The sequence below is a fragment of the Benincasa hispida genome, unplaced genomic scaffold, assembly GCF_009727055.1.
Source record: "Benincasa hispida cultivar B227 unplaced genomic scaffold, ASM972705v1 Contig159, whole genome shotgun sequence".
Classification (NCBI taxonomy): Eukaryota; Viridiplantae; Streptophyta; class Magnoliopsida; order Cucurbitales; family Cucurbitaceae; genus Benincasa; species Benincasa hispida.
Window position 1 is genome coordinate 941408 of NW_024064153.1, and position 20969 is coordinate 962376.

A 20969-nucleotide genomic window follows, 5' to 3' on the forward strand; every position below is an offset into this window, starting at 1 on the left:
GCGCCACCAGAACAACCCCTTCAGCAACACTTATAATCCTGGCTGGAGGAGCCATCCTAACTTCGGGTGGGGAGGCAATCCTAACCAAGGGGGGCCAATCAGCCATCAAAGTGGTAGTCGAGGAAATCCTCCTTTTCACCATAACTCGAACCAGGGGCAACCAAGGAAATTGCATAACCAGCAACCTTCATCATCAAACACCTCTGGAAGCTCATTGAAGACCCTACTGAAACAATACATGGACAAAAATGACGCAGTAATGCAAGCGCAGGCGTCTTCAATTCGAAACTTGGAGATCCAAGTGGGCCAGCTGGCATCTGAGCTGAGAAATAGAGCACCAGGAACGTTGCCCAGCAACTCAGAAGCCCCAGGATCCAATGGAAAGGAACAATGTCCCTAGGACATTGGGCAGGCAAGCCAGACCGCCTGCAGGGATGTGGATTGCGCCCATTCGAAGAAACGCATCTTCCGATCCATATCTCACAACTATGTTTAATGCTTTCTTTAATTTCTGTCTTATTGAATTCCTGAATTGTGTCTTTACTTTTTCATTTAATTCATATTTTGACTTTATGAATTTAACTCTTCATTTATTTCCTTTGCATTTATTTTTATACCGTCATTAATTCTTTTAACTTTTCTGTAGTTAATGCGTTGGTCCTTAATTAGTGAATGATTGAGAAATAAGGAGAAAATTATTGCCGCAAGTCTTAACAACTTGTGTTGATGAAAAAAAATAAAAATAAATAAATAAAATGAAACAATTAACAACAAGTATGCAAGGGGATAATGGACGCATCTTGAACCAATGAGACACGCTTTGCGTTCATCCAACTCAAATGCATTGAAACCAAGGGGTGTGTTGCACGCGTATATGTCCTTTGCCCGTCCTTAGCCAAATACATTATGTTGAGGTATCCTCCAGAAATGTGTTAGTTAAGGGGTGTGTTGCGGGGGTGCATGCGTTGTTTCCCGTCCTCAGCAAAGATGTATTTGCATTATTAGAAGCATGGTGTCAAATTTTAGCATGCACCCATCTGAATCAATTTTAAAAAGTTAATGAAATTCTTTGATTCTTTGTATAGGCAAAACTTTTTGTATTGCATTAATTTTTAAATCTTTGTATACTTTGTTAATATTCAATAGAATTGAGTACATATTCACTCTTTTTTACCTATGCCTTTTTCTTTATCATCCTTTGTCAATATTTGCGATGTTCTGATCTCTTATTGTTGCATTATTCATTGCGTTGCCATGATGTAATATATGTTTATACTTAGAAACATTTCCCGTACTTTGTAAATTCTGACCAACTTAGAAACATTTCCCGTACTTTGTAAATTCTGACCAACACTTAGTTAATTCTTAGTTTAGCAGTACTTTACCCTTTATCTTTCAAAGTTCTGCTGAAACCTTCTTTTTGAAATTTTTATTCTAAGTGTTTGTCTAGTCTATCCAAACAACGCAATGAGGACCTTGCTTATCTTTAAATTTGGGGGTGGGGAAGGTCTGAGCAGATAAGATCAAGAATACGCGATGATTAAGAAAATGTGTTCATTTTTCGTTTGAAAAAAAATATATATTTTTTATGCCAAACCCCAATGTCAGTGTAAGGGAAAACCTCAAAAATGTTCCCAACTTGATAAGAGTTTAGTTGTGAAAGGAGTCTGCTCGTAGTTGGATGTTCGTTTGACACCCGTAGGAGCAACTCAAAACGAAAGTGGGTTTCCAAGAACAACGCAATAAAAGAGGAAATAAAATAGTATAAGAGACAACTCCTCTGAATATCATGAGTTAAAGTTGAAATTGGCACACAACCGTAGTTGGATGTTCGCATGACACCCGTGGGAACAAACCAAAACGAAGAGTGTAACCATGACCAACAGTCTCTGTTAAATAACGCAAAGTTTGACCACCGCATATAGACATATCAAGTTGTTTTGACAAAGAAGAGATAAACATTCTGTTTTCAAAACTAGAATAGCATCTTTGAGTAGAATTTTGTTATATAGAAGAATAAACTAGGGCTTTGTTCAGAATTAGCAAGGATAGAAGGAAATTGCGTTGTTAAGAAATGTGCCTGAGTGTAACATTCGGAGCAGCCAATCAACGCAAAAATATAGGAGAGGAATTTAGCATTATTGTCTTAGTAGAAGATATGCTTGAGGACAAGCATATATCTAAATTTGGGGGTGTGATAACTTGTAGAAATACAAGTTATTTATGCTGCCTTATCTAGATATTGCGGCCAAAAGAGAAGGAATATGCATTGATTGTATGAAAATTAGCTCAGAAATACAATAATTATGAATTAACGCAATTACACCCACTAACATTGTCAAGATGGTAGAAGAGGATATTTTTACTCTGTTTTGCAGGAAACTAATTCACCGCTTGCGATCAAGGCTCAATGAGAAACTGAATAACGCATCTTTGTCACATTGCGCCCATCAATCAACAATGAAGAGACGATTAAGGCAATGACGATGCAATGCGACAGTCGATCCTGAGCTGAGTTTCAACCACATGCGGTAATAAAAACAACACCGCATGCGAACAACGGATCGAAAGATGCGGCTAAGTAATGGAAAGGCAGAGGATTGCGACACGTGTACAATTAACCATTATGCAGATTTGATGGTCTGATTGCATAACAAAAAGAATATTTATTCCTCCATCTTTGGAATTTTCATAACAAGAAGAGGGATCCACCAGCCAAGAGTCAAAGCTTTTCACCCATAAATACCCCCATAGAATTCAGAGAAAATATACTTGTTACGGGTATAATTGATACGAGGGCTAATTGCTGCTGAATTATTGAGAGAGAGGCTGAGCTTAGTACTGATCGAAAGAAATCCGAGAAGAAAAGAGACAAGGCTGAGAGGTGAGTCTCAGTACTATTCTTCCAGATCCCTGCCGTGAAGCTCTATACTCAGATCCCTGCTACCGGTTGAGCAAGCCTGAGAGGGAAGCTCATCCGTCCGCACGATCCATCCACATTGGCAAGAAAATTTCCATCCAAATCGACGCTAAGACGTTGGCGTTTATTTGTATTTGTTTCTAACTCTATTCATCACTATATTTCATCTTCTTAATCTCTTCATTCACAAATCATGTATCAAACGCTGAATATTGAATGTCTCGATCGATTTCATATCCTCTTCTCTGTCTATTTCCATTCCACCGTTTATCGCTTTCTTCATAAAGTCTTCTTAATCCCTTGGTAATTAATATGAATTAAACAAATAACTTACTCTGTCCTAAAGAAATAAGAACGTTTAGCTAAAGCATGTTAGACGGCATCTTCACCTGTGAGAGCAGAAGTGAAGATTCCATTCTGATATGTCAAGAGAAGGTTAGAAGAATGCATTAACTAAAGCGAGTAGTATTTCAGGAGATGGAAGCAACCTTGCGTTCATTACATTCGTTCCTGTTTCACCACAGAGATGTGGGAGCACGGTCGATCACCGAGAGGTGTATGCCAAGGGAAAAGCGGAACCGTATTTATGTCTTTAACGCAATTGTGATGTTTGTATTAATTATCTTTTCTGTTTCTGCTTCATACATAAGACTTGTCACCGTATTACACGATCTCTGCATAATCTTCACAGCCAGCCTTGACCTCAGTATCTTGTATCATAAATCCTGTATCTTGTATCATCTTAGCTTAGATTTACTTTAACACAATTTACTTTAACGCAATTTATGTTATTATCGCATTTTTACCGCTTTACTTTACTTTATCACATGTTTATATTCTTGTATACAATAACTTTTATTAATTGAAAACCCCTAGCCGCATGTATCACAAACATAACGCAATAACCTCAAACAGTCCCTGTGTTCGACCTCGGATCACACCGAGAAACTTGCAGTGAAATTATACTTGGTTTCAACGCAAGGAAACTTGTGACAATGCACAGCATACTACAAGAACATTGTTAATTAACACATATCTAGAAGTAGTATCACATGGATTTGTACCTTGCGTGCATCATTGTATAGTTTTTGCGTTACAATGCGTGACCCATTCATCTCCGCCACATTGAAGTGGACCATCATGTTCAGACATGTTCATGAATAAATATACCCTCATCCATTTTGGAGTTGAAGATGCATTTCAGAGCTTCGTGCTTGAGCTGTCCAGACGATTGTCCAAGCATTCCCCACATGGACTCCATGATCTCACGTGTTGAGACCATAGGCTCATGCTTCTTGGCCAAAACATCGTTTAGACTGGCCAAGATGTAAGCTCGGGCCTTTTCATTTGCCCGTGTTCATCTCTCATAAGTCTCCCAAATATTTCGAGTGGCGTTCTGAGTCGGAATAGGAGGACACTTCTCCATAAGGATGAACCTTAGATCATTAATGATCAAAATAGTAGTGATCATGTGTTTCCAACTAGCGTAATTCTCACTAGTCAACTTATTTGCACTTAAAAGAGCTAATGTTTCTATAGCCATTTTTACATTGCTAAAAAACATGAACAAACTTAATGAGTCTATGCATTACCACTTTTAACACCAATTTTAGTTTTAGCAAATAGTTTCCATGTACCCTAAGTGAAAAGATATCTATTTCACAATGATGCCCCAGCGAGGCAGGACAAAAGTCACTGGTGGGGTGATCAAGTGCCCCTTCACTGGGATGAGATATTCTCAACCATTAGACAGAAACAACTCCTGTAACTGACTCTAACAGTCACCATTTTTCGGTCCAGAACTGTTAACCTTTGACAATTTCACGAAAGTGTAATCCCTCATTTTTTACTCTAGAGTCCTGCCCTAATGCACCCACCTAGGGAAAAAGCAAATTAGGACAAGAGACTAAAGCAACCTTATACTATACATGAGATCAGATAAAGAGTCATGCAAAACTGCCATCCTTTAAGGGGACACTCCCAGGTTGCCTCGAGGCGATGCACAGAAACGTTATCCAACCTAACGAGAGAGACCGTGGGATATGTTGTCACACGTCATGCTCTCATTTACTATGAACGTTCTCTCCATTCACCTTGGTATTGACCTACCCAAACACCATCCTTTAGGGGGACACTCCCAGGGTGCCTCGAGGCCAAGGATAGATCTCACGATGTGAACACAAAGGGAGAAACGTGAAAAGGTTTAAGTGAAGTATCATAAACCCCAAGTACCTTCCACTAAATGTTCTACCTAGGGCAATCAAGATTCCATGAATAATCAAGATCTTCAAAGAACAGCTCACGGCGGTACAATAGCTGATGGCAATAGCGCACAATACAACCCAAAAATTTGGTTAGAGGTAGTGGTGTGGCAATGTTTAGCTATCGACGAAATTAGATGAGAGAGAGATATTGATGGAAAGAAGATAGAGTAAGAAAAAAAATGTGCAACTACCGACGGTGAGTCATCAACATCAACGACAGACTTAAGTAGTGGCCAACAATCAATGCAACTGCATGGAAAAGACTGTCAGCGAAACTATGGAGATAAGAGTGGGAGAAGAGAAGAAGAAAAATGTGAGATTGGAGAGGGAGGGTCCAAGTAAGAAGATGGAGGCTTATATGGCTTGCTTAGGGCTGCGTGCAACTACTTTTGTCTTCTACCACCACATTCACTTTGCCTAGGGCTACATGGCCAATTCACTTTGGATCTCAAATAGTCCAATAAATTTTGAACTTAGTTTCTCTTACTTCCCAAACCTCATAATACTTTCATATATGCCATTTCAAGATCACTGTATCACCTAACTACCTCAAATTCTAAATCTCGTCATATAGAATCACCGTAACCTTTTTGTTTGCTCTATGTTGTTTGCATTCTTGCTTTACTTTTCTTAATAGCCTCACCTAGTAGTTCTCACTAACTTAGGTCCCAACAATTTTTGTTCCCTAACTTCATATCAATAAATAGGGTATCTAAAACTATTTCCTTAACGAGCTTTCAATGGTGTCATGTCTATTGTATCCTAATATCTATTATTACACGTAAACTTCATAAGATACAAGGGGAACCCTGACTTGCTTCAAAACCAATGTGCAAACATGTAACATATCCGCTAGAGTTTGGTTCAAACGCTCAATCTGACCATTAATCTGTAAGTGAAAAACTGTACTAAACTCTAGCTGAGTACCTTACGCTTTCTCATGAGATGTGATAATGTCTTCCAAAAAGTAGATGTGAAATGAAGGTCTCTATCTGACATAAATGAAGTTGGTTTCTCATGAACTGTGACAACCTCTTCCATATCCCATTATAGAACATAAGATGTTAAAATTGTTGGGAATGGTGTCCTAAATCTCCTTGTAATATCATCTTTGTAAACTCTATATAAACATATCATTATCAATAAAATAAGTGTTATTTTATAAGCATATACTCAATCCAATAAACTAAGATCTGAGGTTATTTTATGTAAATTTAAACAAGTATGTAGAGATATATAAGTAGATCTTGTTTAAATGATAATCTAAATGGTTTGTAGTAGATGGATAAGGTTAGGTACCTCTTGGTGACACTACGGATACGACCCGCTTTGTAGGTGTTATAAATGTTGTAAAGTGCTACAAATGATCTGATCCTGATCATTCATGTGGAGACATGTGAGCAGGGGTATCCTATACAAAGAGTTTGTATAAGATCAGACCACGAAATGATTAGTCTCTTTATATAACACCGTTAAGAATAAAGATTTACATTTCACTAGGATGATCATGGGTGACATGACTTGAATCTTGAGTGGGTTGTGAACTCCTGCTCATGAAGGTGGTCCTTTAATTTGTATGGGTGAGAGTGGCCAGATTGCCAACTCAACAAGCCTACCATTTTAAGGATTCGTCTGATTGGGGAGTTGGGAACTCAGCTACATAAGACGAAATTCACTCATTCCCCAATCCAGGGGTAAGTAGATAAATCGCTCCCTTAAGAGTTGATTCCGGGTCTTGGACATAGTGGCCACACCCTCTCCTAGCCCAAGAGAACATAGTCATAGTGGGACTATGACTTATTGTTGACTAGAGAAATCAGTGGTACTTAAGAAATTAGATGTAACAACAGGGTCAAAACAACATTTTGGCCTATCTGTAAAGGGTCATCGTACTGTTGATTGATTATATCAAATAGACACATAAATATATATGTACTGCGAAGAGTGAAATTATCGGTCTTTACTGGAGTGTCCAACAGTTAACGGATGGTAGATAATATAATTAAAGAGTTTAATTAATTATTCACATACTGTTGGAGCTTCAAGCTACAGGTTCATAAGGTCCCCTTGTTAGCTCAAAAAGATTTTGTTGAGAATCAGTTTTTAGGTTAATTTGAATTGTTCAAATTAATAAGTGATATAATTAAATTAATTCAATTATAGATGATATAATTGATATAATATATTTGATATATTAATTGGAGGAATATATATTGAATGAGATTCAAATAGTTGTTAATTTATATTAAATTCCATAAAATAGAGAAAAAGAACTATAGTTTATATTGTATGCGATGCAATATTAAAACTATAGGTTATAAATATAACATGATAAGTTGGTTATCATATTTATTTATATTATTTATTATTTTGAATAATAATCTCTTTTTCTCAAAAACTACCTTAGTAGGTAGTTATGCAATTTTATGGTAATTGGAATAAAATGAAAAAGAGTTTTTTTTTTTTTTTTTTTTCATTTTCTCCTAAGATTGATAAGAAAGAAAATAACTACGAAAATGCAAGGTATAGGCTATGCGATAGTCTACACGACAAACAGAGAGCATATACGATAGGCTCTTTGTCTATGCGATAGGAAGCCTAATTGGCTATGCGATAGTCTACATGATCGAAAAGCTTGTTATGCGATAGTCATCTTCTTCGACCGTCTTCCTCCTCCAAACTTACAAATACCCTCTTAACCAAAATAGATAGAACCCATCATTCTTGGATTCTCACCCCGAGCATACCAATCTCAACTCCATCTTTATGAATAACACTTTATTCTACACTAAACGAAATAGTATATTACATTGTAACAGACACTTTACAGAAATCAAGTTCCTTTTCAACTTAGGAACTACAAATATATCTTTTAAAACAAGAAATAAATTTTGTAAAGATAACTAGATTCCTCCCACTTCCACAGCTGAGATGACGTGTCTGGTGCCTACTCGCATCGTCATCTCACCAGCCTCTAGTTGCTGCCAGGATCTAATCCCCTAAAAAGAAGAACAAATGTGATTAGTGGCGCCCGAATCAATTATCCCAACAGAATCATCATTCTCCATTAAACAAGTTTCTAGTACAAGTAAATCATATTTACGTTTGTTCGCCTTGGCCTTAGCCTTGGCTACCTTCCTTTCCTTCAGATAGCGAGGACAATTCCTCTTCTAGTGTCCGTCTTGGTTGCAGTGGAAACATTTTCCCTTGGCAACTGGCACCGGACACCTCCACTGAGCGACAGGTGGCGGGTTAGCAGGTGCCTTCCCTTTCCCCTTACCACCCTTCTTCTTCTTCCCCTTTCCAGAGTTAGAAGTAGAAGGTGCAGACCTGTCTCTTATACACATCTAGATGTGTATAAGAGACAGCCCTTATTCTTCTTCCTCTTTCCAGAGTTAAAAGTAGAAGGTGCAGACTTCATCCTTGAGGTCGAACCTCAATGGAACTATTGGAAAATACCATCACGTAGCGGAAGTGACCAGGATCCATAAGCACTCTAATTCATTAATTTTGGCAGAAATGAAAGCATGCTTAAGTAGAAAAAAATGGGTTTCGTGACATACCTTTGTAGAACTTCCCCAAGATCTTCCCTACTATCTTCTTAGTGCTCTAGATTGAGTTGTGGGACTCAGAATCAAGCTGAATTAAGGGAAGAGCAGACAAACTCACAGTAGCAACCCAGCAGAAAAACAGCTTCTTCACCCAAATTTTTCAGAGAAAATCTTAAGGTTGCATTGCCTCAAAATCACTCCAATCTCTTCAATATATTGTAAACGCTCATGCAAAAAGATTAACTGCATGAGATGCAGCTCATGCTTGGAGTTAATGAAGACTTAAGAAGTGGGTTGTTAGTGAGCTACTTGATGAAGACAATGGAAAAAACTAATTTTCCATTTTGTGTATTTTCTTATTTTTCAATTTCTCAAAATTGATTTCATAAATCATTTTACTTAATAAAATTGAAAATATTTTTAATTTTACGACATTAATTTCATAAATTAATTTCTTAATAAAATTAATAAATAATTATTTTAAAAAATTTAAAAATTCTAATTAATTTAATATCAAATATTAAACTAATTTTTACACAATTCCATCTTCAAATATTTAAATCATATTTAAATATTATTTCTCCAATTTCATTTATTCTAATTTGAATATTTCAAATTAACTTATCACGCTACTCTAGAGCTAATCCATTTACGAGCTAGTAGAGGAACCTCGCGGACCTACAGATCATGGGCTCCAACAATCCAAGATTAATTGGCTAAACTCATTAGACCGAACTAACCCCCATTCGTTACTAATGGGTGATTCCACTAAAGCCCATAGTTGAACTCCCCTCATTGTAGATATATTATGTCCACTCGATATAACCATGATTAGTAAGTTAACCCTTCACAGGTTGTTCGTAATAACGGTTGGGTCGAATCTCTGTTTTACCCCCGAAATTACCTCTTGTTCCTTAAGTCCCATTGATCCCCTAATGAACAATTGATTTTTGATCCAATCAATAAATCGAATCCCTCTCGGACCAATGAGAGGGTAAGGCCTCTTGTTCAAGACCCAGAATCAGCACTTAAAGGGAACAACCTCTCTATTAACCCTAATCGGAAAGGAGTGAATTCCGTCTTGCACCCTATGTCCCCAACTATTCATCTAGTCTTATCCCCAAAATGGGAGGCTTATTGAGCAGAGACGTTGGTTTACTCTCACCATTTGTAGATCAAAGGATAATCCCGAACAAATAGGAGTTCATAGTTAGCTGATGATTAAGGTCAAGTTACCTAGGTCATTGCTTTGAAATAGTCAGTCTTAAACAGTAAACAACGTTATAAAGTAAGAGTGACTAGTTTTGTGGTCCGATCTTGTACAAAACTCATTTGCACAAGACGCCCCCACTTCTCATGTCCCAACACGAACGAATTAGGATCACATCGTTTGTAGCAATTTACAACTCTTTGTAACAACTACAGAGTAGGCCACAGCCAATAGTGTTATCAGAATAAGGCATCCAGCCTTATTCATATACTATAGATCATTTTGACTATTTACTCGAACCTGATTCACTTGTATGTCTCCACATAAAGTTCAAGTACTCATGTAATAAACAAAGGACTTTAGGTTTATTGAATTTCGGGAAAAAAAATATATTCAATAACAACTTATTGAATTTTCAGAATAAGTTCTATTGTTTAGAAACCATGAGTTTTAGGACATAAAACCCAATAGGAACGTCTTTAAAGATGAAGCAACATTTGCCTCACCTCCCCTCTTCTCCTTACTTTTCAGTAAGGATTGATAGGTCTGCAACTCATTGAGGAGAGTTGTAAGGGTATATTCCACTTTGTTAAGAATCGCATTGCTAACAAAGTGGAGGAGGCTTTCCGGCAATAAATGTAAGATTATGCTCACCTAATTGCCCTCGTCGATTCTAGACCCATTCATCTCTGGCACATTCAAGTGGACCATCATATTAGGCACGTGTTCACGAATAGAGGTGCCTTCCTCTATTTTGGAGTTGAAGATGTATTTAAGAGCCTCGTACTTAAGTTGTCCAGGCAGTTGTCCGAACATCCCCCATAGGGGCTCCATGATCTCACGCGTTGAGACCATGGGCTTATGCTTCTTGGCCAACACGTCACTAAAAATGGCCAAGATATAGGCTCGGACCTTCTTGTTCGCCCATATCCATCGCTTGTACACCTCTCGAACATTTCGAGCGGCGTTTGGAGCTGGAATAGGACACTCCTCCATAAAGACGAACATCAGATCCTCGATGATTAGTATTGTCGTAAGCATATGTTTCCAACTAGAATAATTGTCGCCAGTCAGTTTTTCAGTGCTTAGCCAAGCTATTATGGTTGTAGCCATTTTGAAAAATGTTGCTAAAAAAGGAACAAACTTTTATAAGTCTTTGCTAAACCACATTTTAACCAATTAGTTTCAGCAAAACAGTTACCAAGTACCCTAAGTGATAAGACTAATAATTTGTAATGATGCCCCAACGAGGCAGGACAAACGTCACCGGTGGGGTGATCAGATGCCCCTTCACTGGGATGAGACATTCTCAACCATTAGGTAGAGCCAACTCTTAGAATTGAACCTTGTTTGGTCCAGAACTGTTAACTCTTAACAATTCCGCATAACTGTAACCCCTAGTTTTCTACCCCACCCTAATGCGCCCACCGTAGGGAAGAAGCAGGTTAGTGATGACTAAAATTTATATTTCTTTATCTTTATGGAGATAGACAATGATGAATATGAATGAACAAGCTCATGTTGCCATAAACTTGTAAGGATACGAATGGAATGTTGTCTATCTATTGCGCTGATGAATGAATGAATGATGCTCTAAATGCACTTAAGTGTTCTGCGATAAAGATAATTTTTGCGATACTACGTTCGAGAGTATGCGTTGATAGTGATATGCTCGTAGTATGCGATGAAGTAGTGTGTGTCACAAGTTTTCTTGCGCTGAAACCAAGTATAATTTCAACACAAGTTTCTCAGAATGATCTGAGGTCGAACATGGGGATTTTTGTCATTAATGTGATACTTATATGATACATGCAGTTGGTTTTAATAATGAATAAAGAATGTTGGTTTGTACAGAAATATAAATTGTGATGAAGTAAAAATGCGTTGTAAAGTAAATATGCGTTGATAAAGTAAAGTCCTAAACTACTATGATACATGATACAAGATACATGATATTGAGGTCGAGGACTGACTGTGAAGTTGTACAAAAGTGTCGATGAATGCGATGGAAAGTCTTATGAATGAGGCAGAAAGAGAAAGAGTAAAAAGTAAAAACATTGCAAGTTCGACAATCGTGTTAAGGACGCAACCAAGGTTTCGCTTTCCCTTAGCTTACACCTCTCGGTGATCGGTTGCGTTCCCATATGTCTATAGTGAAACAGAGATGAATGTGATGAACGCAAGGTTGTTTCCATCTCTGGAAATACTTCTTGCTTTAGTTAACGCATTCTTCCAACCTTCTCTCGATAGGCGGAATAACATCTTCACTTCTACTCTCAAAGGTGAAGATGTCGTCAAGCATGCTTTAGCTAAACTTAATTGATTTCTTGACACAGATTAATTCACTTACTTAATTCTCGCTTTTTAACCCGGGGATTAAGAACACATCATGGAGAAAATGGATGATAAACGTATGGAAAGAGACAGAAAGATGATAATGGTGACGATGATAACATTTAATTCTAAAATTAAGCATTTGATACATGTTTGTGAATGAGGGACTAAAGAAGATGAATACAAAAGATGAATTAGAGAATAGAAACAAATACGAAAAGAGTGTCAACGTCTTGAAACAGATCCCGATCGGAGATTTGCGCTTGTCGACATATGGAAGTGGTGGAGAGGAAAGCTTCCCTCTCAGGCTTGCTTTCCCGGTAGAATTGACCTTTGCATAGAGCTTCAGCTTTGGGAATTGGAAGAATTCTCTGCTCGGAGACTCACCCGGATTTACTCTGTAAAGTCACTTCAGACCAGCCTCTCTCTCAGTATCAGTATGTACCAGTATATATCATGTATATCTCTATGTACCAGTATATCTTTCAGAGAATTTAAAGAAGCTATTTATAGGTGACTTTGGCTCTTTGAATTTGTGGTCCTCACTGTCTAGTTATGGTAGTTCCTGAAATGGCGGAATAGAAAATTCCTTTTTGTTACGTAATCAATCCGTCAGAAATGCACAACTAAAAGCTGTACACTTGGCAGAATCGTCCGCGAATGCGTTGCTCTTCACATCTTCGATCTATTGCCGCATGCGGTGTTGTTTTTTATTACCGCATGCGGTTGAAATGTGTTGATCGCTAAAGCTCTTAATCGATTGTCGCAGGCGCCGTCATTGCGTTGATCATCTCTTCGTTCTTGAATGATGAGCGCATGTGACGTAGATGCGTTGTTTATTTTGTCTTCGAGCCATGAACGCATGCGGTGACCTATTTTCTACAAAACAGTGACTAAAACATTCTATTCACCATCGCAATGGTGTTAGTGGGTGTGTTTACGACATTTCATAATTTTCATATTTCTTAGCCAATTTTTATACTATCAACGTAACTTTCCTTTCTTTTTGCCGCAATATCTAAATAAAACAGCATAAATAACTTGTATTTCTACAAGTTATCAGTTAGGACAAGAGACTAAGTAACATTATCCCATATAGGATATCAAATAAAGAAACGCGCAAAGTTGCAATTCTATAGGGGGAACACTCCCAGGGTGTCTCGAGGCGATGCATAGAAACTTTATTCAACTTAACGAGAGAGACCGTGGGATATGCTGTCGCACTTCCGCTCCCACTTACTATGAACATTCTCTTCATCCACCTTGATATTGACCTACCCAAACAACATCCTTTAGGGGGACACTCCCAGGGTGCCACGAGGTCGAGGATAGATCTCACAGTGTGGACAATAAGGGAGAAATGCGAGAGGTTTAAATGAAGCATCAGATGCCCCAAGTATCTCCCACTGAATGTTCTACCTAGGAGTTCATTAACCTAGACAATTCGACTACTGATTTTAGTCTAAGTCATTTTTAATCTACTCAAAAACAACTTTTGTCTTTGAAAGCAAGTTCAAATAGTCACGTTAAACTCTTTAATGGACTATCCTTAACCTTGCATGCATGCATTAAATCTATCTAATTCACCTTTCCAGGTAGATTCCCAAGTAGGGGTGGTTTGTTTCCATCGCCTTAAATACCCCAGCCTAGGTAGAACCCGCCTTTGACGAAAGGTCCCTTATAGATAGATTTGCTACACTTTAACCTTTTATTAGTCAATTTAATCCTATTAAACTGATTAAAAGATTAAAGCCTAAGGTAGCTAATCATATTAGAACCGTGATCTTAAGTTTATCTTAACCAAGTTTTAAAACCTTTTTAAAACCATGATTTAAACCTAAGATGGCACGCATGTCTTCCTTATTGGATTTAGTTCTAAATTCCTTATAACCATTATAAAAGAAACAACTAAAACCATACATTGCCACACAATGAGTTATTTATAACTCTTATAAATTTAATCTATGTGTCATGCTTCATGTAATGTCCAGTCATTACTATACATAACTTTTACATACAAGTAACGAACCAAGCACACATGCTTTCCATACACCCTTATACAATAATACTTATAATATAAAGATGATACATGCCAATGCTTTATGCATGCATAAATATAACTCTTATATTATGTGATGCATGAGCATGCTCTTGCATAATTTAAATCATGCTTCTCTAAATCATAACATTTATAATAAAGAGATGATGCATGACCAGTGCATAATCTAAGGTGAGATTTTTCTATGTGGCATACCATATGACATATAAATAAAACATACATCATATGTATATTATCATAGATTAATGGACCGGGATGAACCACCTCAAAACCGAAAAGAAAAAACTCTATCTATTACATTTTTCCATCGAGCAAACCGGTTCACAGACGAATCGGGTCTTGAACCACTGGGCAAAGCTCCCCATCGTGTAGTAAACGCGTCCGGGTAAATGATCATGTAGCACACAAGACTAAAACACGCGATTGCTACACGATCATTTAGGCGACAACAAAGCTGTGAAGCTCGATCGTCTAGACGATCACTTAACACGTGATAAGGTAAACGATTTATTCCGCGATCGTGTAATCAGTAACGAAGCGATGAAGCTTGCTGAGCTACACGATCATCTAGTACGCGCGCGTAAACCAGCTCTTGAGTATCTGATACTCAAAAATCGTCTACCCATCGTTTACACGACCTGACCAACGCTTGATCGTCTTCATCCTCAAAGAACAGCAACCCTTGCTACGAAGCTTCTTCACGAACGACTCATTGACTCAATCTCTTGAAATTACATATTCGATAGCAGTTAATATGCCCAAAAACACAGGGGCCCTTACAATTAACTTGAAATGTAAAAGAATTTAAACAATCCAGAGACTTCATCCCAGAAACTCTATTAATCCACACATCCACAAACGATTTAATGCTTAAATAGAGAGTAGACAAGCTTTTACCCCCCGAGAATGTAAATGCAATTCTTTGCATCAATGAATTTGGAATATTAGAAACCTGGCTCTGATACCAATTGAAGGAACTCTTATACAAGAGTACCTCTAAGCAGAAGCGGATCTTTCCAATGACATTGTGACAGAATTACCACATTTACATTCAAACAAACAGATATGCATCATACTACAAAATTATTGGCATGCTTAAAACAATAAACAACACAGAGAAGAGATACGAACGAGTTGAAGAACTTTTCTTCACGAAAAATCTCGCTCTCTCCAAGGGACAGCTCCTCTCACTCTCGTTGGAACTTCTAAGCTATCGCTCACGAACACCCAGTCGTCTACTCACGAACGATCTCCATACGAACAGAAGAATTGAAGATGACACCACCACTTGAAACCCTTGATATTCTCGGTATCTTGTGTAGCTGAGTTCCCAACTCCCAAATCAGACGAATCTCTAAAGTGTAGGTTTGAGTCGTGATCAGGCCACTCGCACCCATGCAAATCAAAGGATCACCCTCAAAAGCTGGAGTTCCCAACTCACTCAGGATTGAGGTCATGTTACCTATGGTCATCTTAGTGAAGTGAATTCTCTATCATGAACGGCGTTATATAACGAGACGTTAACACTTCATGGTCAGGTCTTAGTTTGTATAGAACGCCTCCGCTCGCATATCCCCACACGAATGATCAAGATCAGACCATCTGTAGCAAGTCACAACACTTGTAACTATTCTATAAAGCGGGTTGCATCCATAGCATTACCAGGATAAGGTTTCCCTCCTATATCCATATACTATAGACCATTTTAGTTATCACTTAAGACATAATCCACTTGCATGTCACTACATACATGCTTAAGTTATATAATGACAACCAGGAATTTTAGTTTATTGGTTTGTGGTAAAGTAAATAAAACATCCAATATTCAAAGACAAATAGTGAAGAAAATATCATATATTATACATCAGAAGCGTTTGTACAAAACTGTGTTTACAAACTACAGGACATGAGAGTTTAGGGCATCATCCCCAACATGAAAAACTATCATTAATGCATGGCAGCCCTCACTAACGCATCACCCCTCCCCGAGCTCCTCAATTCCTTCCTAAAGGAAATTTTCCAAAAAGATCCTTTGAAAGGAAGTAAGATCGTCCCAATTTCCATTTTTCATTGAATATAAGTTTTACAGTAAAACAAGAACAAGATATGCATTTACATAATTATAGCATGCTTTAAAAAAATACTTGGGGTTTTAGAAACCTTTACCTATGAAGAACCCTTTCTTCAAGAACTCCCTCGAACAAAACATGAATGGATCACCTTCTCTACACGGGTCTCCTTCTTCAAAAGGGACACCACCACTTGAGAACCCTTTGTTTTCTCTTGGGATAAAGGAATCAAGCAAGAGTTGTTGGTTTTGTTTGAATCCTTGGAAGAGGGAAGGAGATGGAGAGGAAGAGAGGGAAGAGAAGAACTTTTATTCTCTGTTTTTGTTTTTTTTAGAGATAACTCTTCTCTCAACGTTTTTCTAGGAAGAAGATGAAAATATCATCCACTTTTTTTCACACAACCCACGTATACTAACTGAGAGAAAATGGGGGAGGAGGGGAGTTGTAAGTCTTTCCCTTTAATTAATTTTCATTAAATTAATATATATATATATATATATACACACACTTTATTATATGTTATATCAAATATAACATATAGCCTATAATTTTATATTGCATCAAATACAACATAACCTATAGATTTTATTTTCTCTCAACAATAATGACATTAAATATAAATCACATTTATATTAAATTCACTTATATGAATCTCATCCATATAATTGATATTTGGATCATATCCAAATATTTAATTCCTTTCAATATAAATCATATTGATACATGAATCTCATTCATATAATTAGTATTTAAATCATATTCAAATTCTTCTCATATTACCTTAAATTATAATGTACAAATACATTATATTAATTATATCACATATATAAATAATTTAATTAATTGTCATATATAATTAATTCTCTTAATTAATTTGAACACTTCAAATTAATCCAAAATTAACTCCCAATTAAATCCTTGTTGAGCTATAGAGGGGACCTTATGGATCTGTAGATTGAAGCTCCAACAATACTTAGATAATTGATTAAACTCTTCAATTAAATTACTCAACACTTGTTAACTGTTAGTCACTCCACTAAATACTGATAGTTGTACTCTTTGCACTATAGATAAATTTCTGTGTCCATTGGATATAACCAATCAATAGTGCGATGAACCTTCATAAATTACTTTTAAGTACAGTTGGGTCGAAATTACCGTTCTTCCTTTGTAATTTCATCTAACTCCTTAAGTACCATTGATCCCTCTAATGAACAATAAGTCATTGTCCAACCATGACCAAGTCCCTCTCGGACTAGAAGAGGGTGTAGCCACTATGTTCAAGCCCCGAAATAAGCCCTTAAGGGAGCAATTTATCTACTTGTCTCTACATCGGGGAAAGAGTGAATTTCTTCTTGTGTAGCTATGTTCCCAGCATCCCAATTAGACGAATCCTCAAAATGGTAGGCTTGTTGAGTTGGCAATCTGGCCACTCTCACCCATACAAATCAAATGACCGCCTTCATGAGCAAGAGTTCACAACTCACTTAGGATTCAGGTCATATCACCTATGGTCATCCTAGTTGAATGTAAGTCTCTATTATTAACGGCGTTATATAAAGAGAATAATCATTTCGTGGTCCGATCTTATACAAACTCTCTATATAGGATACCCCTGTTCACATGTCTCCACATGAACGATCAGGATCAGATCATTTTGAGCACTTTACAACACTTGTAACACCTACAAAGCGGGTCGTATCTGTAGTATCACTAGGATAAGGTACCCAGTCTTATCCGTCTACTACAGACCGTTTAGGTTATTATTTAAATAAGATTCACTTGTATGTCTCTACATACTTGTTTAAATTACATGAAATAACCTCGGATCTTAGTTTATTGAATTGAGTATATGCTTATAAAATAACACTTATTTTATTAACAACAATATGTTTATACAAAGTTTACAAACTACGAGATTACAAGAGATTTAGGACATCAATCCCAACAATCTCCCACTTATCTTAAAGCTTAGGGAGCCTAATATACAATACAAATAAAGTACAAAATCACAATAAACTAGGGCATACACTATACCCCAGTAACATCTCCCACTTGCCCTAGACAATATGCCACATATCCTGTAGATCCAAACTTGCTAAATGACCCTCGAACACTTTAACCGTGAGAGCCTTTGTAAACAGCTCAGGAACGTTGTGCTCCGAAGCAATCTTCATGACAATCACGTCACCTCGATGCACAATATCTCGAATCAAATGATATTTCTGTTCTATGTGCTTTCCTCTTCTGTGACTCCTAGGTTCCTTAGAATTTTCCACAACACTACTGTTATTACAATAAAGTGTGATGGGCAAAGACATATTTGGAACAACTTCCAAATCAGTAAGAAACTTCTTAAACCAAACAGCCTCCTTAGCAGCTTCACAAGCAGCTACGTATTCAACTACCATAGTGGAGTCTGTGATGTATCCTTGCTTGGTGCTTTGCCATACTACAACTCCTCCATTTAGAGTAAACACTGACCCTGATGTAGATTTTCGAGAATCCTGATCAGTCTAAAAGTCAGAGTCTGTGTATTCTATAAGGATCAAATCCTTATCTCCATACACGAACATATTGTCCCTCATTCTTCGAAGATACTTGAGGATCGTTTTGACCGCCGTCTATTGATCTAATCCTGGATTGGATTGATAACGACTAACAATCCCTACTGCATAGCAAATGTCAGGTCTAGTACATAACATTGCATACATAAGGCTACCAATAGGCAATGCATAGGGAATTCATCTCATTTCCTCAACCTCTTGAGGAGTCTTAGGACATTGTTCTTTAGACAATACAATTCCATGCCTGAAAGGTAATAAACCCTTATTGGAATTGTGCATCGAATATCTGACAAGAATCTTGTCAATAGACGATGCCTGAGACAAGGCCAACCTTTTATTCTTACGATCCCTTATAATCTGGATCCCTAGAACAAACTGTGCCTCTCTCAAATCTTTCATTTGGAATTGGGCGGCTAGCCATTTCTTTACATCGGTCAGAAAACCTACGTCATTTCCAATGAGTAGGATATCATCCACATACAGCACGAGGAAAGTTACTGAGCTGTTGATGATTTTCTTGTAAACACAAGGCTCGTCAACATTCTGACCAAAGCCATAAGATTTGATCGCTGCATCAAATATTATATTCAAAGATCGAGATGCTTGTTTTAGTCCATAAATGGACTGATTAAGCTTGCAAACATTTGGCTATTGATCTTGTTCAATGAATCCTTCTGGTTGATTCATGTAGATGGTCTCTTCAAGATTACTATTCAAAAAGGCAGTCTTAACGTCCATTTGCCATATTTCATAGTCATAATGTGTGGCTATTGACAAGAGAATCCTGATAGAATTTAACATGACAATAGGTGAGAAAGTTTCTTCATAATTCACTCCCTCAACCTGGATATAACCCTTTGCCACAAGTCTAGCTTTAAAGGTCTGTACCTTTCCATCAACATCTTTTTTCCTCTTGTAGATCCATTTACAACCTATAGGTTTTACCCCATCAGGTTGATCTACTTTAATTGTTTCTCCCAAGTTCATAGCATCTAGGTGAATTTCGACATCGAGCACCCATGACAAATAATTATTGTCGTTAATGTCAAGGGCTGCAAATTCTAATTTGTAAGGTTTGTCATGGAAACACTATCACAAAATATTATATTTATATTAGAAATTTAATATGTAATAAGTATGCAAAATAGAATTTAATTTATTAATTATAACGAAGAGGAAAAAACCAACATACCTTTAGGAACTATCTTTAGTAGAGAAAACGACAGAAGCTCGTGCTGATAACGTATTATGAAATTGAGAAGCACAACGGGAATACGAATATGGAAAAATATAATATAACAATATTTTTATATAATAATAATAAATAAATAAAAACTAAAATTATAAAATTGGACAATGGAAAATTTTAGTGGATTTCTCATCAATTGGTATATCATTTTAAGATCCACCAAAGACCACTATTTATAGGCAAAGTGGCAAGTAGGATGTGAACTTACATGGACACCAAGCATAAATTACTATAAAATACATGAACAACATGAATGGTGACGCATGGCCTTTGGAACACTAAGCAATGGACATCTATTTTTTTATTATAATATTCATAATAAATAGCATAATATCAACCAATTAAACTTGCATGATCAATGGAAATGGGCTCAGCCTACTATGGTAAAAGGAGCCCGAGCTTCGCGGAGGGGTTCGTTAGGAAGCTCAATCAATGGAAATGGGCTCAGCCTCCGAGTACCATGTGTCGTGGCGCAAAAGGTCGAGGTGTGTGACATTGCTTTAGACGTCCAGTAAGATGTGACCTCCTGAAGCCTCAAACCCATTTCATCTAGATGTCCATTATTATTTTAAGAATGGGGAAGGCGGAATAGAACCACTAGCTTGCTGATAAGAAAAGAAAATATATGACTAAATCTCTACTTAGTTATTATGTTTGGATCACTATGTTTCCTGAATAAAAGTATTTAAATCCTAGAGTTGAGTGAGTTGGAAGAATTTAAAAGTGGGATCAAAAGTGAGAAAGTA